Genomic DNA, 16,487 nt, shown 5'->3' with positions numbered 1-16,487 from the left:
ATGTTTACTTTATGCAAAAATATGGCATTAGTGTGATTTTGACAGGGAATGGTACTCATTTTAAAGATTTGTTGACACAATAGATAATGAGAATCAAGTATTTTTATAAGTTATCTACAAAGCTATCTAATTTTTTAATAGAAGCAGTATTTTACTAAGTAAATTTATACTTCTAGCACTTGATAAATTAACAAATATATGTTTTAAATTTTCTAGGAAGAGCCTATTTACTGTCTACCAGTAAACAGTATCTAAAGGGACTCTGTTGGAGGGACACAACAATCTATATTTCCTCTTTTTTTCTTCTACCCTTCACTCCCTTTTCCCATTTCCTGTATTTTTGTGGCCTCAATTTCCTTTTGGCCAAATTGCTGATCAGTTAATTGGAATCTAACATTTTTTGACTATCTAATGTACAAACATGGTCTTATTTAATGTTCACAATTAGCACCCCAAACTTAAAAAAAAAAACAGTTCAGTCACTTGTTCAAAGTGACTTAATTGGTAAGAATGGTAGAGAATTTTTATTTTCACTGAAATAATCAGTCTTAAGAAAGTAAAAACCTATTGGACGACCATAATTCTGTACACTATCTCAAGTTGTTTTCAAAGGATCTGGGTAGGGGAAAGATAGGCAAGAGCTAAAATGAGAGCTGTTTTAGGCACAAACTGATTTAAATAAACTTATTCTGCCAATTTAACAGAGAATACAACATACTTGTGACATTTGCCTGGCATGTTTTAGAAACAACAAAGAAAAAAATAGTGTGTTTGAGCAGATGTAGAATATTGAGCATTCAGGGTGCTATGTAAGGACTAGAGAGGCAGTTTGAGGTTGTATGTTAAAGGACTTTTTAGACCAAGTAGAAGAGGCTAAAATGTGTCCCATTTGTATCAGAGAGCCAATGGAAACTTTTAAGATGCGGAGAGTCATGATCTGATTTGTTGAAAATAGAACTGATTATAGATCATCTGAAACTAATTTGGCATTAGTCAATATTTTGTTGAAGGGAAAATTCATCCTCTTATCCATAGAGTCCTTAAACTGTAGACATCTGTGTCTACTCTGCCCTCCTCCAGTCACTGTCTATATCTTTGGTACCAAATCCTATCCAGTTTACTCTACATCATCTCTTGCAATTTTGTTTTCCATTCTTTCCCTTATCCATGTCCATATTCACACATCTTCTATTTGCTCATGCCTGGACTTTTGAAGCACATCATGTATTAGGGGGCCAGACATCAGCTTCTCTCCTTTTACCAATATATTCCTCATAGTGTTGGAATTATGGAATCTCTGCAAAGAATAAAGAAACATGCCAAATACTTCCTCTAGTTTCACCTGATAAGAACCATGCAATGCCTACTATTTGGTGTAATTAATTTTTTATTGTTTTGCTTGTGCAAATAACCTTTAGAACTAGAGAACTCCTGAAGCACAAAGTACTCTGTAATAAATGATAATCACCAAATGTTAGGGTAGAGGCTATCTAAGTGAGCATCTCCCCTGAGCCCCTGGGCTCTGAAAAGTTATCAGACAGATAGCCAGGCCGACCCTTGCCTTCACGCAGGGCAGAAAGGCCGAAGCAGCCTGATGGCAAGTGCCCTTATGGCACTTACCATGTCCAAGATAGAAGTTGTAAAATGGTGGCCAATGGGCTGAATTGGCTTAAAGCTATATATTTTTAAATGGCATCATTTAAATAAATATTTATAATTTGAGAGAATTCACATAAAAATTCACATTTATGCCTTCTGTTGAAAATACAGAAGATCTGTCCAAGCAAGATCAGAAATCAGATGGGCCTATGTAGAGGAGGGGCACAATCTTGAAAAGGTGCCACCTTTTACTGTTTCCACATCATATTTGTGACTTCTATTCCTTAACACTCTGGGCCTGGGGGAAGAGGAGGGAGAGAAGATGGGGAGTACCAAGAGTGCCTGGGATTGAATTTCCTGTCATCCCAATGGGAAGATGTCTCAGAGTTAGAATTAAACTTTTAAATCGTGATCGTAAAAGAAAATGAAATTTCTTGAACCCACGAGTGTATAGATTTATATCAGCTAGGTGTAATGTCAATAATTTATTGGTTGAGTTTTAAAACAACCCCTCAGTTTCTTCCTATTTCTTATTTTCTCATCCTTTTAAGAATAGAGAGCATCAGATATATCCATAGACACAGTGAAGAATGAGCAGGGAATAGATAAGGAAATGGGTGGTCTTCAATATAGAAGTTCCAAGCAGCAAATTAAGTTGGGGAATGTTATGGGTAGAAAACCAAGGAAAGAAAAAAATAAGTTTATAGGCAAATGAGATTAACAGACTATTCCTGTTGTGATGAGAAGTTAATAAGAACTGAGAGCAAGAGCTTTTGCCTCTTCAGATATTTAAAGACAACCAGAAAACATCACAGCCTAGGGCTGGAGAGCATATAAAAGATAAGTTTAGAGAAGTCCTCAAACCGATAAAATAACAACTTACTTCCCCAAATATGCTAAGGGTGTTTGTCTGTGGTTAGTCAAACCATTAAAATGGGGAAGGAGGAGGGGTCAGAATTTTCTCTTCTAGGTTCAGAAGAGCCACATTTTGCCGTTCCGACTCTAAAGCAACTACATTTCTCTACAGAGCACAGAACTGTATGTAAATTCATCCATTGTAAATCTAATCTGCAAACATGTATTAGATCAGTATTTGGAGACAGAGAAGCCAACTGGTTCTTAACATTACATCGTATAGCTTCTATTAACATGTATCTCAGGGACTCATTTGGGTGATATTTGCATTGCCTAGGCTGTGGACAAACCACCAGGTAGCCTGAAAAGGACTTACTCTAGGGAAGAAACAGTGTGAAAAATAGTGTGGGGGTAGACTTGTTGAAGTGTGAGTGAGGGAGGATAGTGGAGAAAAGGAGAAAGGAGGCATTGGTAGATTCATTTAAGACAAAAAATGGGCATTTCGGTTTCTTAAAAGCCACTTTTTTTTCAATTTAAAACTGTTTTGGGACTAAAGCCTCAGCCATATAAATTATTCTTACCAGGAAAAAAATTCTCTGAAGGAAAAAAAAAGCTAAACATGTATCTTGGCAAGGGGTTTCATATTTGAATTTAAATTTAAAGATAAATTTGTTTTTAAGAAAGCATAAAAAAGCAATTTCAGAAAAAAATCAGAAAAGCTTAGTTTTCTTTTTAGTAAAAAAGAAACACAGAGAAATAAATTGATTTAGTTTCTTGTTATGTTCCCTTGGATATGACATAAATTGAAAATTGTAATTAGAAAAGAAATGAAAAATAATTCAATAAAGCTTTCACAGTTATTCCTGAAAGAGCCATAAATGCAGTATATAATGACATAATACAGTAGTCAAGATAGTCATTGTTTAAGGTGAACTGAAATGTGCATTATTACATCAACAAAAAGATCCCACAGCTGACACTAATCTTTAGCGTTCTGACAAAGTGGCATTTTATCCAAACTTTCTGTATTGACCTCACAATTCCACACACATACCTGTAATTCAAAACTTACGCATTTTTCAAAACATGTGTAATCTGTATATGCAGATATGTGTACTTCAAAGGGTTAAGCTACCCAAGCCATAGTCAATGCATCACTTTTAAAAAGAGCAATAACTCACTGTAAGAATCACGTAATTTCTTACTGTAGGTGTGCTTTAACTAACTTTCACACACTCATGTTTGCTTTAAAGAAATCAGAATTTATGAAATAAATGACACAGTTTTTAAAAATCTTTTGAAGCCAACAACTGGAAAAATAAGTGAATTATTTCAAAGATATTATTACTATACTTGAAAATATCATTTCAAAAATCCTAGTTCTTATTAGGGAGTAAAAAATGGACTACTGCATTTCAACCTAAAGCTACGTTTTAAAATGCTCCATATCTTTGTATGCAATATATTTTCTAAATGTAAGTAATTAGCTGTCTGTTCTTGAAATAATTTTTGGTTAAACAAAAGTTTCAACTCCTATAAGGCATAGTTAATAGCATGGTAATTACAACATTTTTATAATAACTTACAATCTTCTGAGATGTTTCACAATTCCTTCAGTTAGGGCTGGCAAATATGATTTCTGTTACTATTCTATTTTAGCTTTTCAGTAAGTGCCAGCAAGAGAAATTATATTCCTTTCCTTTTATGGCTTTCTGTGAGGCCCTGACTTGTAGAGAAGGCATTTGTGAGGTTGCTAACATTAAAGTTAATGTTAACCAGCTTATATTTTAACTAGAGATACTTCGCAGTTGGGATATATGCACATTTTGATTCTTTGCCACAGATGTAGTTGAAAATAGTAAATACTTTCTTCTCATTTATTTATTTTTACTCCTGAAATCAGGTGGCCTCTTAAAAATCTTCAGAAAAGTCAGCTCGTTTGAAAAGGAGACCAGGAAATATTGATTGATATAAAAATGAAAGTTCAAGCAGTCGACACTTTTTGTTTTAAATAATGTAGAAGCTAAAAAATAAAATAAATTCACTTTGCCAAAATGCAAGGCATTTTAGGCTCTTATGAAGAAAAAAGTGAATACTAACATGGAACTCAGCAAACTGGTTAAAAAAAAGTGGGAAGGGAAGGTTTTTGTTAGAGGACATGTTAGTTTGCTATTAAAAAATATTACTATTCCAAGAAGTCTGGCTAATGCCAGAGACTCTTTATCAGCAAAATAAGAGAAGCATGCTGAGCCTCAAACATATTTCTACACATTTCTTGAAAAAGTCTGAGCAATCTTTAAAACAGGAGTGAAGAGGAGAAAGCCATACCAGTCCTAGTGGTGTCTGAAGTGTCCTCTGGTGATCTCTACTACACTTTGACCACACCTCCATCCCCAGCTGTGTACACATAACAAAGGTTATCAATAAATAATGTATTCATCTACTGGATTCCAGTGAAAGCCCCGATTACTTTTCTCCTATGTTTGGACTAAAGGTATTGGCTTTCTTCAGATATAACCAAGGAATATGAAATGCATTTAGGGAAAAGATCAAAAAGTACACGGAGGCCTGGCTAGTAAGAAGGAATATTATAATTTGCCTTCATATGATAACACTGTAACTGCTTAAGTACTCCTCAAAAATAACTTTTCATGGTATGTCTTTACTGATCCACTAAGAACTCTTACAGTATTAAATATTTTACACTATCAAAATTCTGGAGAATGCATCCTTTCCTATGTAACCCTCTATTTGATAAGATAAAAGAATTTTGCCATTCATTGTGCCTTACACAAATGGTTTATCTTATCAAAACGATAGTGCTCTAAAAACAGGATTTTTTTTTTAAGTAAGCAAGATCTTTTTTAGATGCATGTTTTGTGCCTACATGTGTTCTATATAATCAGCAGTTATAGTCATAATACTTTATGTAATTATTTAATTTCCAAAGTTTTAGCTGACATATAGCAGTATACCTGAAAAATATTAATAAAGCTTTTTGAGCATATTCTCTTTCATCCTCAAAAACAAGGTACCTAATATAATTTTATTATGCTTTGATTTAGAAACCATATTAATTAACCTGTTAGAACACAGAAATGTAGGATTTTAGGGCTGACATGGACATAAGAATTGTTTAGTTCAACTGTCTTTAAAGATTTTGCAGGAGAGGGTCACTAGATGAAAAATTTGCTTGGATTCACATAGCAGCTGTGAATATAGAATTGATAGAGGAATTTGAATATGAACAAAGTAATTAAAATTTAAAATCTGAAATATTCTTTCAATGACTATATAAACCTCTGTCCATCTATCATATGTATTTTGTGTAATGTTAGGAAATGGTATTTCCCTTCTTGGAAAATATTTTTAGTACCATAGGAATATAAAGATACAAAAGTCTTTTTTATTTCTGTTTACTCAACAAATATTTATAGAAAATTATTTCCTTCCTAACAATAACAAAATGGTATATCAATGAACATTTTCATAAGAACAATATACAATATAAACTTGTAAAACTATTCATGAGTCACTTAGTGAATGATAGTGAATTTTTGATATTTTAATTAATTCTTCTGTTGCCAAAGCCACAGCTGTACAAACTCTGTAATTATGAGACTGAATATGCATTGTAATTGTGTCTTTTCTCATTAGTTCTATTTTTCAAGCAATGGCAATTTAAATAGATATTTGTATTGCAGTGCTTTTCCCAGGAGAGATTATAAACAAATAAAGCAGGGATAGCTATATGATGAACTATTATGCAGCCATTAAAAACTATGTTATTAAATTATTTTCTAATGACAAAAGAAAAAGAATATGGTATTATTTCAAGTGAAATAACCCATTTAGAAGCCAATTATGATCTCTCTCACACACATACACACACACACACACACACACACACAGTGAAAGGAAGCCAGTGAAAGGAAGCCTGCAAAAAAAAAATTTTTTTTGAGAATACTAACAATGTGGAGGTTTTCTGAGTTGCAGAATTTTGGAGGACTTTAAAAAAATTCTGCATTTTTAGTATTTCCTACAATGAGCATATTTATTTTTATACACAGGAAAGACTAAAACTAATTTCAAAGAAATATAAACAAAAATATGAAAGTATGAAATATGATAATGCAGGTGCAATTTCAGGCTACTTAAACATTGCATTCAGTAGCATCTTTTCTTTAGAGAATGTTAGGATCTGGGCTAATATGTATTTTATAAGAGAGTATGAGACAAAGGCATTTTTGCTCAGTAAAAGATTAGAAGCATTAGAAGCATTGCAAAGCAGAAGAGACCAATGGAACAGGAAACAAAAGTAAAAGAGTTCAGATAAGGGACTGCTGAGAAAAACAAAAGTGAGTTGCTAACAAGTAGTAAGAGCATTTTCTGAGTGTTTTGGCTTATCATATTAACTTAGACAAAGGTAGAAGGAAATAATATTTCTATAACATCTGTAATATGGCAGCGATTATGCTTGAACATTTTATTTACATCAGTTAAATTTAAGTTGGGTCATATAGGTCTGTTTATTCTCATATTACTTAGATATAATTTACCTCACCCTGGTATGTTACTGAGAAAAGCAGACTGACAAGAAGTAATGAAACCATGATTTAAATTTAGCTTAGTTGGCTGCTAAAACTTATGCTCTTTGCATTTTACTTTCCTTTCTCCGGAGTATTTTGATAAAATAATTAAAAGTACTGTCTGTCTTCCAGGATGATAATGGTTCTGTTATTTGACTATCTGAAAAGAATTTGCTAATTTCTTTTTTCAGATAGAAAAGTAGACTTAGGGAGGGGTTTCATGTAGAAACAGTTCTCTCATGTTCTCAATTTTGCGGCTGAGCAGAAGCCAGTGATATAACAAAAACCAAATGGTCATTGGAGAAAGACAGGCCTCTGTTCAGCTCCCAGATCTCACATTTATTAGATATGTGACATCAGGCAAGCTTCTTAATGTTTCTGAGTTTTAGATTCCTATCTGTAAAATGTACTAACAATACCGTCTTATAGAATAATTGTGAAGATAAATGAGAAAAACATTCAAAAGATGCCTAGAAGAAATTACAGCATATCATAGACCTCCAATAAATATTGGCTTTCTTTTCCTTAAGTGCCAGCCCTTGGATACTTTTACAACAAGCTATTAATACTTGTTGTCCAGGACTTTTATCAGTTTCTCCTGAGCCTCCTGCAGCAAGTGGCAGCGTACCTCTTAAATTCCTAGGTGTCTGTAATTATTTTTGAAAAGTCCCTCTTTTTGAGATTTTTCACTGTGGCTTTCTCACTAAATTTTCTAATTTTCTCCATGAGCCTCAGTTTTCCGCTATGAAAATACAGAGACCAAATTCAATAAAGTCATAATCAAGTTTGTACTTGGAGTATATAAAAATTTAGAGAAGGACCCTAAGAAATCTTGAAATTCAAGAAGCAGACAGGATGAATCAGGCTCATATCCTTTCATTTTGTTTAAAACTGCATTTATTATAATTGTTGTTGGTATTATTATTTTATTTTCAACTTGAATACTTTAGGCAGGGCATACTTCTCTCTCGTCAAAGTTTCACTACATTCTACTGTGACAGTTTCTCATATTTACATTCCTTACCTGCTCTTAATTTAGTTTAAACTCCTCTTTCAATGGTCTCATCAGGAACACTAGCATCACTTAGATAAACACCAGCATCACTTAGAGACGTATTAGAAATTCTAGGACCTAACCCATACCTAGTGAATCAGAAACTTTGTACATAGGGCCCAACAGTCTTATGTTTTATCATCCAGGAATACTAGCTAATTTTTTAGAAGCTCTATTATAAATAATTACAGTTACATCAATGCCAGCCAGCACTCTGCTTTCTTGACAATAACCCAACCCCCAAACCTCCACAAGTCCAGCATTTGTTTACTGCACCATGTGACATGATTGCTTTCTTCAGAGCATTTTCAGCAACCCTGTAATGTCTCCGATTAGCCTGTGTACGGAGAGTTCATTTTTGCAATAATCTTATAAAATCACATGCAAAGCATGTGTTTATGCCTTTCTAGTCTTCTTAATCCATTTGCTGTTTACAATACCCATAAGACTTACAGGGAGGTAAGCAGAGTACTTACCTGAGTGTTCTTTTAAAATATTAACACATTAGTCTTTCCTTCTCTTCTGTCAGGAAGCTGTGACTCATTTTACAGATTAAAAAATAAAAACAAAAACTCAACCAAAACAATCAAAACCAACCAACCAAAACAGAAAACCCCCAAAACCAAGTTCTCAAGGGAACAGAGATTTAAACGGTACATAAATGTTTAAGGCCATATTAAGGGGGATGCCTATATTACACAGGCATATTTGATATCAGCAACTTTTTGGCTTATGGAACAGAGTTTTGTCTTGTCTTTTTCTAACATCAACATAAACACAAAGTGATGAGCTTCTTCAATTTTTAACATGACTAGTCAATGTGAAATAAAGCAAATATGCTTGTAAAACAATAGGAAATAAAAGAGAGCAAAATTTTCTTTAGATTCACATTTATAAATGTTGCTTTGTTTCACTTGATATTCTCTTCCACAGTTTTTTTTTTTTTTTCTAAGTTAAAAAGAAGCTGTTAACATTACTGATTGAAAGTCCTATTTGCTTCTTCAAGACATGGGAAACTGTGGGCCAGGCAGTCAGAATCTAAATTGTGTTACCTTGTCCAAAGCTTGATGGTGCCCTCACTGATGCTAGCACTAGCTAAAATGTGTTTGTTGACTGCTTACTCATCCTACTCAATGTGAGGAGCCGTTTTAATGAATTTTCTCATTTATTAAGGGTAGATATTTTTCCTAAAGTCAGTCAGACCATATACCTTCTGTGTCTCAATTATTTATGTGGAAGCAAGGGAAAAGTTAGGAACATTTTGCCAAGAGATTTTTTAATGTAAGGAACAAAAGTTTAATACAAAAAGAAGTGAATGTGATGCAATTACTATGATAGATAAACAGAATTTCTTTGCAAAAGAATATTTATTCTTCATCTCCTAATCAGCTTGCAGCAAAGCCAATTTTTTTTCCACCATGAGATAACAAAAAATATCTAGGAATATTGTTTACATTACCTGTGGCACATATGTTTCTTTTTTCAAATCTCAGGAATAGTGTCTATAATATGCTTGGCATGAGAAAAAAAATATTTTTGTATGCCTGCTGCTTTACATAGTTAGGTTCATGCATTGAATATTCTTCTGAATAATTATCAAAGTAGAGGATAGAGCACTAAGAGTTATTTTGGGGGCTTGTCAAATACAATTTATGGGAGGCCATTGGTTTGAACTGAGCTCCTGTACTAGGCCCAAGAGACCAAACCAAAATGGAATTATTCACGTTAAAGCTCCATACTACCAAGCTGAAACCAAGTTGTTTATCTAACCTTCCAAGCAATCAGGAGAGAGAGAGATAATATTCAAATCCCCAAACAGGCCAGTTTCAGTGGGCATGACAAGGAAGTCCCCTTCACTTTAACCTTTAACTTTGAAGCAACCAATCCATTTTTTTGTTGTTGTTGTTCTGTTTCTTCTTTCTTCAGCCCTTTTCTGTCTATAAAGCCAAATTTCTCTGCTTGGCTCATCAAAACATCCATTCTATTTTATAAAACAATGTGTTGCCTGATGCTAGAATCACAAGTAAAAGGTAATTAAGATCTTAATTAAATTTGTGGTAATTTTGTCTTGTGACAGGTATATTTTCTTATTATTTTCATCATCACCACTCAGTACAGTTATAGGATGCATGTTGAAATCATAAATGATTGCTAATATACATTAGTTTGATTTATCATTTGTGTAGTTTGTTTGAAAGAAAGTCTTAAAATGGATGAAGGATCTGAAGTAGACTATTATTCATCTTCAGAGATTAAGTAGTAAGAGTTTAAAAACTGAGCAGCAACACAAAATAACCCTATTAGGAATGACATCTGAGTCACAAACCCAGCAATAGAAACCCTTGAGTTTTAAAGCATGTGCTGTAATCGTTGAGTTTCAACAATCTTTTTACTATCGTCCAACTTCACATGCCACATTCAACAGCAATATGCCAAGATGTGAAATGATCAGCCTATCATAGAGTGCACAGAAATAATTTCTTTTCTACATTATTCTAGCATTTTTTTCTCCCTTTAATGGAAGTAGTGGTTGCACTTTTGCCTTATATCAACATTAGAAAGGCAATTTAATAAACCTCTTAGATGCTGATTAAACACACAAAAAAAATTTTGTTTCATTTGTTTCTGTTTCATACATCTAATTTATTTTTAAAAAGCCTTTTCCAAGGATGGACTTATTTTATTTTTTAATTTTTTTTTAAATCCCCAATTTTTTTCTTTTTGGTGGGGGTGAGGATTTTCTTTCTCTACTGAAACACTTCATTTCAAAATGTGCTCAGATGCCTCTAAGTAATATGAATTCTAGTGAATGGTAACGTTTGTATAATCCAGTTAAAAAATCACTCCAAAAAACACATTATCAAAGATTTAGTCTCTCTTTGCAGTTCTGTTAGCTAACATGACTGAAAATGAAACTTGCATGTGGTTAGTGTAGACTGAACTTAAGCATGTTTCTCAACTTTTAAGTTCCTGTTTTAGGCAAAAGTACTGTAGTTAATAGTTTATTAATTCAACAGAAGATTAGAAAAAAAGGAGAAGGGTTGTTTTTTTTTTTTAATTTTCCCCAAAACTGACAAGTTAGATGACTAAATTAAATCACTCTATTAACAAAATTTCAAGTATTTTTCTTGTCTTCATCTTTGTTCCTATATCTCCTCCCCAAATCCTCTCTCTCAATTCAAATTCATGCCTTAACTTTCTTTAAATATACTGCCTAGACAATCATCTCTCCCATAAAGCGCTTCAATCAAGCCCGTAAGTTGCTTAGAAGCACTTCTGTTCAAAATACAATTTTGTATTTTCTTATATATATATTTTAAACAGTTACCTGGTTAAAAAAGTCTAACAACAACCTTCCCCATTCATTACTTACTAAATGACATAGAAACTCCCCAATTAGGGTCTCAAGTATTTCTACAATACGGCTTTCTTCATCAAGCACTTTAATTCCTTCTATTTAATTCCTTCTACAATATGGCTTCCCCACCAAGCACTTCAATTCCTTCTATTTCCTAGTATAAGTCAAAACCCACTTTCCAGACAAACTGGGCTCTTCGCTATTTTCCTTTTTCTTTTTTGAGATGGAGTCTCCCTCTTTTGCCCACTCCGGAGTGCAGTGGCGCGATCTCGGCTCACTGCAAGCTCCGCCTCCTGGGTTCACGCCATTTTCCTGCCTCGGCCTCCCGAGTAGCTGGGACTACAGAAGCCCGCCACCATGCCCGGCTAATTTTTTGTATTTTTAGTAGAGACAGAGTTTCACCATGTTCGCCAGGATGGTCTGGAGCTCCTGACCTCGTGATCCGCCCGCCTCGGCCTCCCAAAGTGCTGGGATTACAGGCGTGAGCCACCACGCCCGGCCAACTATTTTCTAATAACTTACAGGTTTGTTCAGTCTTTTTATTTACACTTACTCCCTTTTAACTTCTTATTGCTTATGTCCACTTCCATTAGGATTTTCATTTAATGATATTTATTTAACAAATACCTATTAAGTGCCACCCTGGGCCTAGTCCTAAAATAGGAAGTGGGGAGATGCCAGTGAACAGCAATGAAGGATGCTTCCCTGCATTCATGGAGTTTTTAGTAAATGAAAACAAAACACCGGCCGGGCACAGTGGCGCACGCCTGTAATCCCAGCACTTTGGGAGGCCAAGGTGGGTGGATTACCAGATCAGGAGATCGAGACCATCCTGGCTAACACGGTGAAACCCTGTCTCTACTAAAAATACAAAAAATTAGCTGGGCGTGGTGGCGGGTGCCTGTAGTCTCAGCTACTCAGGAGGCTGAGACAGGAGAATCACTTGAACCCAGGAGGCGGAGGCTGCAGTGAGCTGAGATCGCCACTGCACTCCAGCCTGGGCAACAGAGTGAGGCTCCATCTCAAAACAAAACAAAACAAAAAACAAAAAACACCAACTTAAATATAAAACTAAAAACTTATGATAGACACTTGGAAGGCAAGATCTGGAGAGCTATGAGAGTGAAACTGGCGATCTAATTCAATCTCTCAGTTGGTAAAACTGTGAGACCTGAAGCATGGGCAGGATTAGCCAAGCAAAGATTCGATGGAAATCAGTTCAGTCATAAAGAACAGCATTTTCAAATGCACTGAAGTTTATAAAAAACACAAGTGTGTCCATTACATAGTGTGAGGGAATTGCCCATAGAGAGAATACACTTCCCAGGTAGCCAAAGTGGATATACTCCTTCATTTCTTCCTCTAACCTGAGTAATGAATATTTTTAATGTAATTAACAACACTTACAGATTTTAGGTATGATCCTAGATTGTAAACTGCTTGGAGGCAAGATCTATTTATTTTTAATTTTTTTAATGTTTATTTTTGTTAATAAAGATAACTTATTCATCTTTTGTAGAAATGGGGTCTCACCATGTTGCCCAGGCTGGTCTCAAACTCCTGGGCTCAGGTGATCCTCCTGCCTCAGCCTCCCAAAATGTTGGAATTACAGGTGTGAGCCACCATGCTTGGCCATTGACTATTTCTTATTCATGTTTTTGTTCCATGCATTGTTCAACACAATGCACAATAGGTAATGAATATAAGACTGGGTTTCTGAGTGGGACTTGTGTAATTAATTACACAGGATCCTGCACTTAGAAGGGCACACTCTTGCTTTAATGCTCAGATGCCATTGTTCTGAATTTCTTAATACTTTTTTTAAAAGGACCCTGAATTTTCATTTTGAATTGAGCCCCCCAAAATTATGTAGCCAATCTTCAATGAATGTAAACTTGCTGAGTGAATTAATGATTCAAGGGCCAACAGGATCTAATTGGAATAGTTCTGCAGGTCATTTTTTTACTAGGGTCTATTATACTCCAGGCACACCATATGAGTCTCATATGAGTTATGTGATGGATGGCTTAGAAATGAGCAAAGTTCTCCTTTAGGAAACATCTTCAGTTCTCAAGTGTACTATTTCTTTCTTTCTTTCTTTTTGAGACAGAATCTCACTCTGTCGCCCAGGCTGGAGTGCAGTGGCGCGATCTCGGCTCACTGCAAGCTCCGCCTCCCGGATTCACGCCATCCTGCCTCAGCCTCCGGAGTAGCTGGGACTACAGACGCACGCCGCCAAGCCCTGCTAATTTTTTTTTTTTTTTTTTTTTTTTTTGTATTTTTAGTAGAGACGGGGTTTCGCCGTGTTAGCCAGGATGGTCTCGATCTCCTGACCTTGAGATCCGCCCGCCTCTGCCTCCCAAAGTGCTGCGATTATAGGCGTGAGCCACCGCGCCCGGCCTCTCAGTTGTACTATTTCTTAAATAACACATTGAGCTCTATATTGATGTGGTCACTTGTGACTTATTCAGATATTACTGGAACCCTCTCAATTGAAGCAGAATTTTTTTGTGTGCAATTACTTCTCAAATCTACATCCCCAACACTAGGAAATGAGTAAGTTAAAGTCCCAGGCATTGTTTACTAGGCAACAGATCTCTTTGCATTTTGTAAATTATTTGCCACCTGTCGCATATCACAAGTACGAGTGAGAGATATCAATGTGGAGAAATACATTTCATTCAGGACCATGCTGATGAGTCTACGGAAGTTTGCAGAAAAAGCAAAAGCAGTAAAAAACCTTCAATTAGGACGGATTAACCACATTATATGTGCGCCTGGTAATGAATGACTGAATTGGACCTTCTACAGCTGAAGCTTTGTGGCTTTGGGTGCCTGGAAGAACTAGTTTCGTTTTTAGTCTAGATAAGAACAGTGCTAAGAAATATTTATGAGAAGCTGGGGTAAATATTGAAAATTATTGACTGAATCAATCTTTTCAGAGTACGAGAAGCCCCTTTAAGAATTCAGAAGAATTTTTTTTTAGTTCATTAATCAGTTCACCAAGCTACAATCAAAATTTTCTTACTAAGCTTCAATATGACAGGCTGAGCTCTCACTATCTGTTTGGATCATGATCCATCGATTATGGCCTCCTTAGTGCAGTTGACAACTTAAACTGTTTTAGCTCAAGAGGAGTTTTTATGGGTACTTTTAGCAGTGAGTCAAAAAGGTGCCTGCAGAGTAAATAGGACTTTAAACGACATACCTTTCAATTCATTGCCTCTTGGCAAAATGTACAGATTCCAAGTCTATTTCATGAAAGCCTTCTATGGATCTCAGTGGACTACCTCATGCGTGTACTGAACCTGGGTTTGGGTCATCTCTCCTTGTTCAACAAACAGTGACAGAAAACTCTTTTCATTAATAACAATTGCAGAACATTATTATCTTTCAGATAAACTATTAACAGATTGTGAAATTAGTGACTAAAAACACTGCTTTGAAAGAAGGTGAATTTCAAACGTATGCAACCAAGCAGGACTGAGTAAATCCAGCATTATGTCTATTTGGTGATTATTTAGAGATGTGGAGTTATGATTTCATTAAGAGAGTGCATTCATTTTGCAATGATGGGATATAGTAAACCTGTATCATTAATGAACAAAATATCATCCCTCAATCTTTTTTTCTGAAGTCCTCAGAGAGAATTCCTCCTTGGTGGCCTACTTATACATTGTACATCTTTCATGACACCTCATTATCTTCCTGTACTTAATTATTTTTATCATTTTCTCTCTTTCTCTCTAGCCAAATGCTCCTTGAGTATAAAGACCACTTTATTTATTTATTTATTTATTTTGAGACGGAGTTGCCCAAGCTAGAGTGCAGTGGCACGATCTCCGCTCCCTGCCACTTCCGCCTCCAGGTTCAAGCAATTCTCCCACCTCAGCCTCCCGAGTAGCTGGGATTACAGGCACATGCCACCATGCCTGGCTAATTAAGAACACCTGTTCTTAATATCTTTATCCATAGTTCCTGGCAGATAATAAATGCTTATTAAATAATAATGAAAGGGTGCTTGGATCATTCTTCTTTTACGTCATACCATGGTTATGTGTATCTTCTTAGTCCTGATGCCTAGGTAGCTATCAAGTCTATGGAAGGCAGCCTGAGTCCATAGAAAATGTATACCAGGCTGAAAAGTTTTAAGCACACATGAGAGTGTGCCCATATGTGATGGTGGAGAGACTGCTGGAAAGCAGAGTGTTTTCTAATTCTGGGGGGCATGAGTATCTAGATTGAGGAGCAGAGAGAGACAGGGTTTGGGAAGAAAGCAAACAGCACAGAAATTGCCTTGATGCACTGTACACACAGTGAACCACATCCTCACCCTTGTGGGGAGTTGCTCTCTGAGATATCTGGCTTTTGCTCTGACATCGGGAAGGAGGCACTCATTTTTTAAATTTCTGCTCCCAAAATATAGGCTTTAGGAGCGGGGATGGAGAAGCACAGTTAGACCCCTGACAATTTTTTTGTTGTTGTTATAGCATGGAAACGTTTTATCTAATGAAAAAAATTAGGAAGACATTTTAGTTTTAAAATATATAAAACTCTGTGGGGCAGAGTGGCAACACATTCATTTACAGAGCAACAAATATTTCACAGGTGTGTATAAAAGACATCTTGTAAAAAATTCTTTTTATAAACAAAATCAATCTATATTGGACTCTGCTTCTCTCCTTCTATAGAACCAGGATCAGTTCTTCATAAAAGTGTATATGTACACATACATATATATGCATATACATGCACGGATATACACACATATGTATATGTGTGTGTGTGTGTGTGTATATATATATATATATATAAAATCTACCTAGAAAGTAGTTAAATTAACTGCAGTAGAAAACTTTAATCTGTGAATCTAATTAAGCATATTTTTTAAATGTCAGTTGGAGGCCCATTTTAACAGGCAGGATAGAAGAATATTAACTAAATTGTGATAATTTATATAGCTCTCATTTCTCCTAATTTAGCTGTTGTAAGATATTTTTTCAAAAAAATTTTCTTTTTAGCTGCACTAGTT

The 16,487-nt window shown here is 35.3% G+C and overlaps 1 long non-coding RNA gene across 1 annotated transcript in view; it reads left to right on the top strand.

The window, feature by feature from the left end:
* The first annotated feature begins 2,555 nt into the window (after window positions 1–2,555).
* LOC107970815 (uncharacterized) overlaps window positions 2,556–16,487 on the top strand; it is a 45,795-nt gene continuing 31,863 nt past the window's right edge. The window contains exon 1 of the long non-coding RNA XR_001713739.3: window positions 2,556–2,637. This is a non-coding gene — a long non-coding RNA (uncharacterized LOC107970815). The remainder of the gene's footprint in view (window positions 2,638–16,487) is intronic.

This window comes from Pan troglodytes, chromosome 2, assembly GCF_028858775.2.
Source record: "Pan troglodytes isolate AG18354 chromosome 2, NHGRI_mPanTro3-v2.0_pri, whole genome shotgun sequence".
NCBI classification, from domain to species: Eukaryota; Metazoa; Chordata; class Mammalia; order Primates; family Hominidae; genus Pan; species Pan troglodytes.
Note: the sequence above shows the minus strand (reverse complement) of the source record. Positions and strands in the feature narration are given on the sequence as shown.